At 35.4% G+C, this 10,262-nt stretch overlaps 1 pseudogene; it reads left to right on the forward strand.

The window, feature by feature from the left end:
* The first annotated feature begins 5,612 nt into the window (after nt 1–5,612).
* LOC149152729 (uncharacterized) overlaps nt 5,613–10,262 on the forward strand; it is an 87,159-nt pseudogene continuing 82,509 nt past the window's right edge.

The following is a 10,262-nucleotide window of genomic DNA, read 5'->3' on the forward strand; positions in this document are numbered from 1 at the left end:
TAATGGTTTCATTTCCTTGAGGCAATTCCATTTCCAGAGGGTCTGCAAAAATGGCTGCTTCCTTTTCATGAAGACCTTTGTGCTTGCTTGTGGATGAAGCCATGATCATGGCTGTGTCTCTTTCTTGTCCATTCGAGGGATGGACCCTAGAATCTGAGAGATGAGATTGCTTTGCATGGGGTTGAGTTGAGGCTGAAGGACTAGATTTGGCTATAGAATATTTTATTATTGCATGTTGGCTTGCTTGTGAGCTGATGAATTCTTAGATCCTTTTGGATATTTTGGGTCTTGCCATTCTCGATTGTTTTTCTTGGCATCCAGGGGGTGAAAATTTTGTTTTTGCACAATAATGGTGTCTACGATAGAATCTTAAATCATTGATGCTACCAATCCAGGTATCGCAACAAGACGAGTTTGCAATCAGCACTAGGGACTCAGTTGAACCTGAGCACTGCAAATCATCCAGAAACAGATGGCCAGACTTAAAGAGTAAATTAGGTTATGGAAGACATGCTTAGAATGTATGTCATGGATAATCAGACTGAGTGGGAAAGGTGCTTACCATTGGTAGAGTTTTCCTATAATAACAATAACCACAATTCAATTAGGATGCCTCTTTATCAAGTTCTATATGGGAGGCCATGCAGGACACCATTGAGTCGACAAAAGGATGGAAGACACAGTAATAGTCACGATAGGATTGTTTCAAAAAAAATGGAGGAATAGGTAAGATAGATTCAACGAAGTTTAAAGGAAGCACAAGATAGGAAAAAGAGTTATGTTGATGCACATAGTATCGAACGAAGTTTTAAAGTGGGGGACCGATTTTCTATTTTTTTTCTTTTCTAAACACTATTCAGTTTGAGAAAGGTATGAAGTTGCCACCTCGATTTATAGGACCTTTTAGAATCAAAGAGAAAATTAGACTAGTGTCCTATTGTCTTGTACTACCACCCCACTTGCACAAAACTCATGATGTTTTTATGTATTTGTCCTATAACATTATGTTTTTGATGAATCGCACAAGCTCGATTGGAGGGAATTATAGGTCTCAAACATGGGAACCGTAGTGGTTGAACCATTATGCATATTGGACCATAGGGTTTGACAGCTCAGACGTCGCATGGTGGACCAAGTTAAGGTCCAGTGGAGTATAGCCTAGGATCTACTACCTGGGAGGATCCATAGACTATGCATCATGACTACCCCTCACGTTTTTAGCATCTGTGATGCCCATTTATTGACTTAGAAAGCTACCTATGTCAAGGTTCTATTTTGCAGTTCCATGTTATTTCTTTATGAACATTATGTAATATTGATGCATTTGGTTTGACACGTGAAACTACTTACATAAAGCATTAGATGGATTTGATATTGATGATGGAAATGTTTGATGTATATTTGTGATGAATTATCTAGTGCATGACTTATCAGAATTATTGTTGTTTCATGTATGGCTCAAGTGGATATGATTTGTTTAAATGAATGACTTAGTGAAATTATTATTTGTCTACTGTAAGATTTAATTCCAAAATGAACAACAAAATTTGACACGTGGATACTGGACTTAACAAACATGATGTTTAAGATCATGTATCTATATCAATTTTGTGGTTATATATTCATGGATGAGAACTAAGCTACAGATTGGAAAGAACCGTATGATAACCAAGATATACTATCCCATTTAGGAAGGTCAAGAGGACCAATGAGGAAAGGTACGATGTACATTGTTCTATTACATTTGGTATCTAATTGATATGCACTCTTATGACATGGGAAAATATAAATGACAGGTGGCAAGACTACTTGATTGGATTATTCGATGAAAAGTCCAACCAACTCTGTATTGTGGTCTGTGTTAGGGCGCTGACCCTAGCTATGAAGGAGGGGTGGAGGCATTTCCCACCATGTATCCTCCGAAACCTGGAATCGTGGGAGGGCAGTGGTGGAAACGCTCCCCTAGACGTGTGATGACGATTGCTAGTTTCTTGCTGGGGATGTTAGGTCGACATAGTCGATGCTTCCACCATGTCGGTTTTATCAGTGGTTAGTATAGCCGTTGCCACTGATAAAGCAGCAGACGATGGATAGGGTGGGAACGGAAGTAGGTCAGGATGGATAGGGGGATATAGATCAGTTGGAGACTCTTGATGGGAAGTAATGTCATTGTCTAACTTATCAAATTTTATTGCTATAACTCTCTCTGATTTGCTATGCTTTTGAACTCCTTGTATATTTTCATTCTAACTTCGAGACGAAGTTTTCTGAAGGAGGGGTGTATGTAATGCCCCACTTAAATCTTATCCTCCAAATTTTCTTAATGTTTACATTATCTGAAAATATTGAGAAATATTGGTCTAATATAAAATTCATGATTTCTATTATTCAAATTCCCAACTTACCTTCTCATTGAATCTTAGGTAGGATATGGTCTCCTTCCATTATTTCAAATAATATATATATTCATCTAACATTCCCCAATGCACCCTCACATTTACTAGGGAGAAGAAATGGTCCTCTCCAACTAATTATCAATATATATATTCATCTCACATTCCCAAATGTACCCTCACATTTACTAGGGAGAAGACATGGTCCTCTCCAACTAATTATCAATATATATATTCATCTCACATTCCCCAATGTACCCTCACATTTACTTGGGAGAAGACATAGTCCTCTCCATTTAAATTATCATATATATATATATATATATATATATATATATATATATATATATATATATATTCATCTCACATTCCCAAATGTACTTTCAGATTTACTTGGGAGAAGACATGGTCCTCTCCCATTAATTTCCCAATTTTATATTCATGTCACATTTCCAAATGTACTCCAAGCTTTACTTGGGAGAATAGAAGTCAACTGTAAGGATGGATGAGAAGTTAATGACATTAATGAGAGGTGGTTGAGATGGAAAAGAGAGGGAGGGTATAAAAGGGGAGGTGGGGGGTCTTGCTTATGATTTTGGGGTTGGTTGTGATTTTAGGATTTATTGTGATTTTGGAGACCTTAGGAACTTATGGAGGTTTCTTGGGTTGTTGAGAGGGGGGAAATATTGTTCATCTTGGTCTAGATCATTCATCTTGGACACTCACAGTACATCTGGTTGGACTTGGGCTCGAAGGGCTAGGGAACTTGTGGAGGTTTCCTGGGCTAGGAATTATTTCCTAGTTGGCTGGGAGGTAAATCCAGTTGGGTTAGTCAAGAGGAGCATTCAGCATGGGCAGCAGCTCAAAGGCATCTCCACCAGCCACCGGTACAGGTATTCCTCTATAGATTACTCATGTAAATTTATTAAAATGAAATGTTCACTATAAGTTATAAGGATTAGAATGTAAATGGTAAAATTTTCATTGTTTAAAAGTCTTGTAAGAAAGTAAATTATTGCCTCTTATTGCATTTAAATTCTAGAGAAATAAATTTGTTAGAAGACCCTAGGGTGGATTCTTGAGGTGTCATCTTCTTATGCTTGTTTATCCATGCATTGGCTTTGCTCTAATTTTTTTTCTCTTCAAATGTGCTTGACTGATCGAAGTTGTCACTGTATGTCTTGTTGATAGTGGATCAATCTGCTATTGTTTGAGATGATCAATGACCCTGTAGTGTCCCTGCAGACTTTTTGTGGCTACCCAAGATTGAGGAGATGATCCCTCAATGCTTCATGTTTTTCAATTCTTCATTTTGGTGCTTCCAAGTGCTTTTGATTGTTGTTCTAGAGGGCTTGTGTAGACTACTACACAATTATGTGTATTCATATAGAAGTCATATAGACCCTTGTAGTATCATTATTTCCTTTAGGTGAGACATTTAAAAATACTTTTAATTCATGAGTAATCTTTTGACAAGGATCAAAGGCCTTTTTTGTGGTGGAAGTGATGGAAGAAGGGGTGAAAATGAGTTATTTTCATGGACAGGATGAAAATGAGAATGGAGAAGAGGTCAAGTGGTGTGGAAAATTAATGATGAGGTTATGGTGGACCTATCTCAACATTTCCTAAAGAATACATGACCTTTTCTCCTCCTTCTCCAATTGGATCTGCCTCTTGTAGCAATTATGGTCCCTCTTATAGCATTTCAAGACATCCTCCTATAGCAAAAATTTTTTATTTGAAATATTTTTTAGGATGTTTCCATCATCCCTAAGCACCTCCCCATAAACAAATCTTGACCAATGGATGCATAAATCTCGATAAAAAGTAAAAATGGTTGTAGGTGATGGAGGCCTATTTCTTGAAAAGTGTGCACTAGAGTTTGTTGAAATGTATTGATCATGTTACCATCATCCATATGGATCTCCCAATGAAACAACACAATGAATGGATTCACGGATTTCAAAATGTGACAAAAATAATTTTCTTCTTTGTGTATTTTGGCCTCCTGTAGCAAAACAGAGCCACCTTGTAGCATTTTAGGACAACGAGTAAAATGCATGAGAAAGACTTGGGAATAATGAGAAATGTCATGGATATGGTTGAGGGTGATGGATTGACATGTCCTTGGTCCTTCTGAAGAAGTTTTCACAGAAGGTAACAAGCCAAAGATTGATTGTTTTTTACTTTCTGCTTGCCTCATTGCTCATTTATTTCTTTTTCTCTTTTTGTGGCACTAACATGTTTCTTTTCCTTATGCATGTGGAGGATTACTTGCATGAAATTACTTATATGCAAATTGGAAAAAAAATCCTTTTTTATTTCATCCTTTTTCATTTTTATATTTTTTATCCATTTTTTTTCTCTAGGCCTACTAGTTGCCTCAATGACGTTTTCAACTAGCAGGTCTACCTAAGTGCCTCAGAAGAGGTTTTCACGTAGGACATTATTTCTTTTATCTTTTTTTCTAACCCATTGACCACCTCATGGAGGTTTTTAATAAATGAGCCAATCTCAGGTTCCTCAAAGGAGGTTTTCACCTGAGATTTTATTTTTTCCTCTTATTTTTCAATTTTTTTTTCTATCCTACTCTACTTGAAAAGAAAAAACCTCTTTCAAGTATAAGAATAATTCCAATGGAGCCATGTGCACGTCAATATTATAGATAAACTCATGTGTAGGCTTGAAATGTATGATTTGACCTGTACCTGAATTTTAGAGACAAATGCTTTGACTTTTACGATATCAAGTATTGTTGAAGAAGAGAGTAATGCTCCATCATGTTGATTTTATGGAACCAAACAATATAACTTCGATTCCCTTGTCCACTTGCTTATCTAGATCATTCTTCATGTCTTATTCTACCATGACATTCAATTTTTCCTCTTTTTGTTGATTATTCTCTTGAGCACATGGAGGATCTGATGGTAAACATGATGTTACTTTCTCAATCTATGAGTTTGATGTTTGCTCTTCATTAAGCCCAGGCCATGATTCTTTGGTCTTCTCATTTGAATCTTCTTTCTCTGAATTTTTTCCTTCAATGACATCAAAGAGTCTATTTTTTTTCAATACTCTTCCCGAGCTAAGATAAATACCATTTAGACAAAGAGGAGATGTTAGGATGTGTTGTACCTCAGTATCGTAAGTGGGTTGATCTACTTCCTTGTGTGGGTTTGGAAATTGTGACAAGTAGTTGAGTGGGAGTGGATAATTGAGATGGATGTGGTTGGGGTTGTGGTTATGGAAGAGGTGGATGGTAGGTATAACATGGTGTTGGGTATGGAGTATATTAAGGATATTGTAGATTTATCCCATAAGGTCATTGACAACCTTGTTTCCAAGATTGGTTTTGGGGTTGATATGGCCAAGGTTTTCGAGGAAAGGGTACGTTCCAATTAGTTTGAGATGGATGCATATAACCTTGAAATTGTGAATTAGGCTCTTGAATCATACCAGGTTGACTAGGATACCATAGTCTTCTTGGAGCTACATAACATAATTTCTTTGGTGATCGACTTGCCCTATTGTCCTATTGGTAGAATTCCTTCAACCTTGGTAAGGATGGGAAATATTTAATAACATGTGATTCTGCATGGACAACACAAATATCAAAATTTTATTTTTCTTCATACATCATTCTTAACATTTCTACTTGTTTTCTTATATTGCTAAGAATTTATGTTTTAAAGTCATCCAACAAGTTTCCAAGTTTAACTTGACTTACCAATCTTGATGCTGATTTACTTACTCTTTCCCTTCCGCTTGATATTTGTTTGCATGTTTCAAAAATGTCTTCAAATGATAATTAGTATCAATCCAATCATCCCTAAGTGTTCTAAGTAAGAGGGTTTTTAGTGTGTCAGATCCTAAATGATGTAATTTTTCCCTCTTAACATTATACATGAACCTCTCTATTAAATCCTCAAGGCTCTCATCTTATTTTTGATTCATTGTAAAGATTTCTTCTTTAAGATCATGATCTTTATATTTTTCTAGAAATATATTTTCCATATAATTCCATTATCTCATTGAATTAGTCCCTAAACTCATTAACCATTTAAGAGCTCGATCCTTTAATGTTGCCAGAAACAATCTCAATTTTTGAGTGTTTAATAAGTAACCATAAGATTTACAAACAATTTCAAATTCAAAGTGAAAGGTTTATGGATCTTATGACCTCATACCATGGAAGTTGGGAAGGAAATATGGAGGGATGTTCTTCATATGCACATTGATATTAGTATCTTGAATGGGAAATCCAATAGGATCTTATTCATTGTCATCATCTCCATCCTTTTATTCTATCTTCTCTGCCACCTGTTCTTCTTCTACCTACAAAAGTGGATGTTGATACTACAGGACGTGATAAAATGATGGGGGGGGGAGGGGGGGGGGGGGGGCGTTGGTGTTGGAGAAGTATTTTTTTTTTAATAAGAATGCTAACGCAATGCAATTTTCTGATTTTGAAATGAAATATGCCTGATGCAAATATTTTTTGTTTTTGATGAAAGTAAAAGAAATGACTCAACTAGGGAATAAACTAATTCATACTTTGACACCTCCCCATAAATGGGACCAAAAGGTGATGAACCCCAGTATTGCAACAAGAATGCTGCAACTCCCAAGGCTACCAACTTAAATTATCAACTCAGAGTTCGTACAAACTTAAAAGGTGTCGACACTATATGTGAAGCATAAAATGTGTCCTTCTTTCATTGATTTGATGTAATGTAGTGAATTTCATGAAATCAAAGCCTAAACTAATTGTAGAAATGGAAATTTTACTTTGAAAAACAATTAATCTTAGGTAAGAACAACAATTTGTAATTGAAATCCTAAGAGCATGAATTCATATTAAATAGGCCTAATCTACTTTATAAAAATGCATGTCCTAATTGGTGTTTATTCTTCCTAAATCATTGATTTAGAGCATAGGGGTCGTGATTCAAGTCTAAGATACAAAAACCAAGATTTTCGAGCAAATATGCTCAAGTTTACATGTGTTATAGGGATGCTACAAGAGGTCGCTACAGGTGAAACATAATTGCTACAGGCAAAACATAGTTACACGAGGAGATAATTCAGTGGATGACAAAGTAAATCAAATTAAAATAGGATGGGAAATTTTTTTTATTAAGTAGGATGTCTTAGGACTCCATTCCAAGTGGAATCACTCCAAAATACCCCTATTAACACATGCTAAAAAATAGCAGAAAAATTACTACTCTAAAAACTAGAAATTCAAGAACTAGTGAGATAGTTAACCTATCAAATGCCTAACCTACTCAAGTGAAAATGAAATGGAATAAATTTTGTTATTAACTTGAATGTGTTGTATCACCTAAGACAAGTGGAATAAACTCAAATTAAGCTCATTAACAGGTCCTAAAAAATAACAGAACATTACAACTATTTTGCTACAAGGGGCTTCCAGAAATTCTAGATTTGTTAACTAATAAACTAATCCATGTAGTTCAATGATGAAGATGGTTTTTAAAAGTTTTTATAAGGATGCATTATTCTTGTGACTCTGTAAATATCATCCAAGATAACTTAATTCAATTATTTAACCCAATCCTACAATAAAAGAAGTGTAAATAGTAAATTTAGAAATAGGAAAAACAAGAATAAGAGATTCATGTGAATAGGAAGTGAAAAGAAGAAAATAAAATTATACAACAGGACATTGAGGTTCCTGGGATGGACAAGCCCAAGGATACTCATATTCCTATGAAGGATACAAATATGTTGGGTTGTGTTATATTCTTTCCACGACTAACCTACGTAGTGAACCGGGGGGTTAGAGGGGGGGTGGAGCTCCCCCTTTGTTGCGCTGATTACGCAGCGGGGGGTTTGAAGGGGGTTAGCCCCCCTCTACGGGGTCTGGGGTAGCGCCTCAAAAAAAAAAATTTGGAACCTATGTTAGGTTGGCGAACCTACCTATGGTTTTCGGTCCATGGTTTTGGATGCGATGGTTTTCGGTCCATGGTTTTGGATGTGATGGTTTTCAGTCCATGGTATTGGATGCTTCACCATGTATAAATATGTATTGTAACATTGAAAGGAACATAATGAAAAATCAAGCTGGTAGTCATGGTTCTGGGATCCACGGGAAATCTCTGTGTATATGTGTTTTATGTGTTATGCTCTCGCATTGTTTATTTTCTGTGTTGTAGAATTCGTATGTAGGTAATTTCTGTACAGGGTTAAAACCTACAAAATCTTTAGAAGCTAAAAATGGCATGAAACTTCATTATTTGGATCAATCCAAGTACATCCCTGCTAGAAATGATAGTGGATCTGCAAAAATACAAGTTTTCTCCACAAGAAGACTAATAAATACATGAATCTAGAGGCCAATTCGTATTGGTACTTATATAAAGTGATGAGGAAGAATCCTTCTTGAAAGGAGGAAGATTTCCCCTCCAAAATCCCTCAAATAATGGATCTGGTTCCCAACACTAAGAATCTACATTAAATGACAGTGAACACATCCCTAGATTTTCTCAATCAGTGGAGCCCCAAAATTTGTCAATAATTTCATGATATTCTATTAATTTATTATCCAATCTTGATCCTCCTATAGTAGGGAGCAAGCCCATTATATTCTCCTCCAAATCTTCATAATCTGCCCAATATTCTCACAATATTCTACAAAAATAAATAATATTAGGCATAAAAATGCAATTATCTCTAAACCTTCATAATGAACATATTAAAGATAAAAAAAAAATATTAATTGTAGAAGGAGAGATTTAATATAGCCTTTATGTGCCTAGGAAAGGTTAGATGGACCTTAATTTGTGTCTAATTTGTAGGCCCATCACTATGTACATTAGAGAAGTAAATGTTGAAAAGTTGGATAATTGGATTTGTTAAATTGAAGTCTATTGCAGGATTCAAATGATTAAGAATGATGTGACCAAGATCTAATTTCATTCTCTTCATTTGGAAAGTTCAAATCTTATCTAGTGTGAGGCTAGAACTAAAAAAGATTTGAATAAAAGTGGTAAAATTATCTCTTCTTGGAATGATTTCATAGTTGCATTAAGAAGGAAATTTTATCCATTAGCTTACATGAAAAAAGAAGTTATCAGTTGGGAAAATTTTAGACAACCTAAAGGTTAGAGTGTTCAAAGTTACACACAAGGATATAGAAGAAAACTTTAATCTTGGGTGTCTATTTGTCTTCACAAGACACTCTCTTTATATACATAGGTGGATTACATAGTTATTTGATACACACAATTCTTATGTTTAATCCCACCAATCTAGATGAAGCATGTTTTCAGGAAACTCATTTAGAAGCAAGAGGGAATAATTTTACTCAATAGACTAACAAGAAGCCATTCAAATATGGAGACAAAGGAAAGGGGAAATTTAAAGGCAAAGGCGAAAATAATGTTGTAGTCAAGAAAGAGGGAGAGAAAATTACCTATAAACATTGCTCTAAAGAAGGCCATGATTAATACCATTGTTGGAAACTACATCCAGAAATGAGACCAAATAAGTTCAATAACAAGGGGAAACAAAAGACTGTTGTAACAACTCAACAAGATCTAGGATACGATTTAGGGGATGAAACCAAAATCAAAGCCATGAGATTAAAAGGTAAAGCTTCTATTGCAAGTAAAAGTTCTTCCAGTAAGCCTATTGAGTCTCAAAATGTTAAAGAAAGAATTGATCTTTTCCATATCATGATCATAATAAAACATACCAAAGTTGATACCTTATGTGATAGTGGATCCCAAGTTAACCTTATTTTTGAAGCTATTGTCAAGAAACTAAACTTAGAAACTACACCTCATCCTAAACCTTACCTTTTGGGTTGGGTATGTGAAAATGCCAAATTGCAAGTGACAAGGA

Source organism: Pinus tabuliformis, chromosome 9 (assembly GCF_031772625.1).
Source record: "Pinus tabuliformis cultivar Carrire ecotype Pingquan chromosome 9, CPIR1, whole genome shotgun sequence".
Classification (NCBI taxonomy): Eukaryota; Viridiplantae; Streptophyta; class Pinopsida; order Pinales; family Pinaceae; genus Pinus; species Pinus tabuliformis.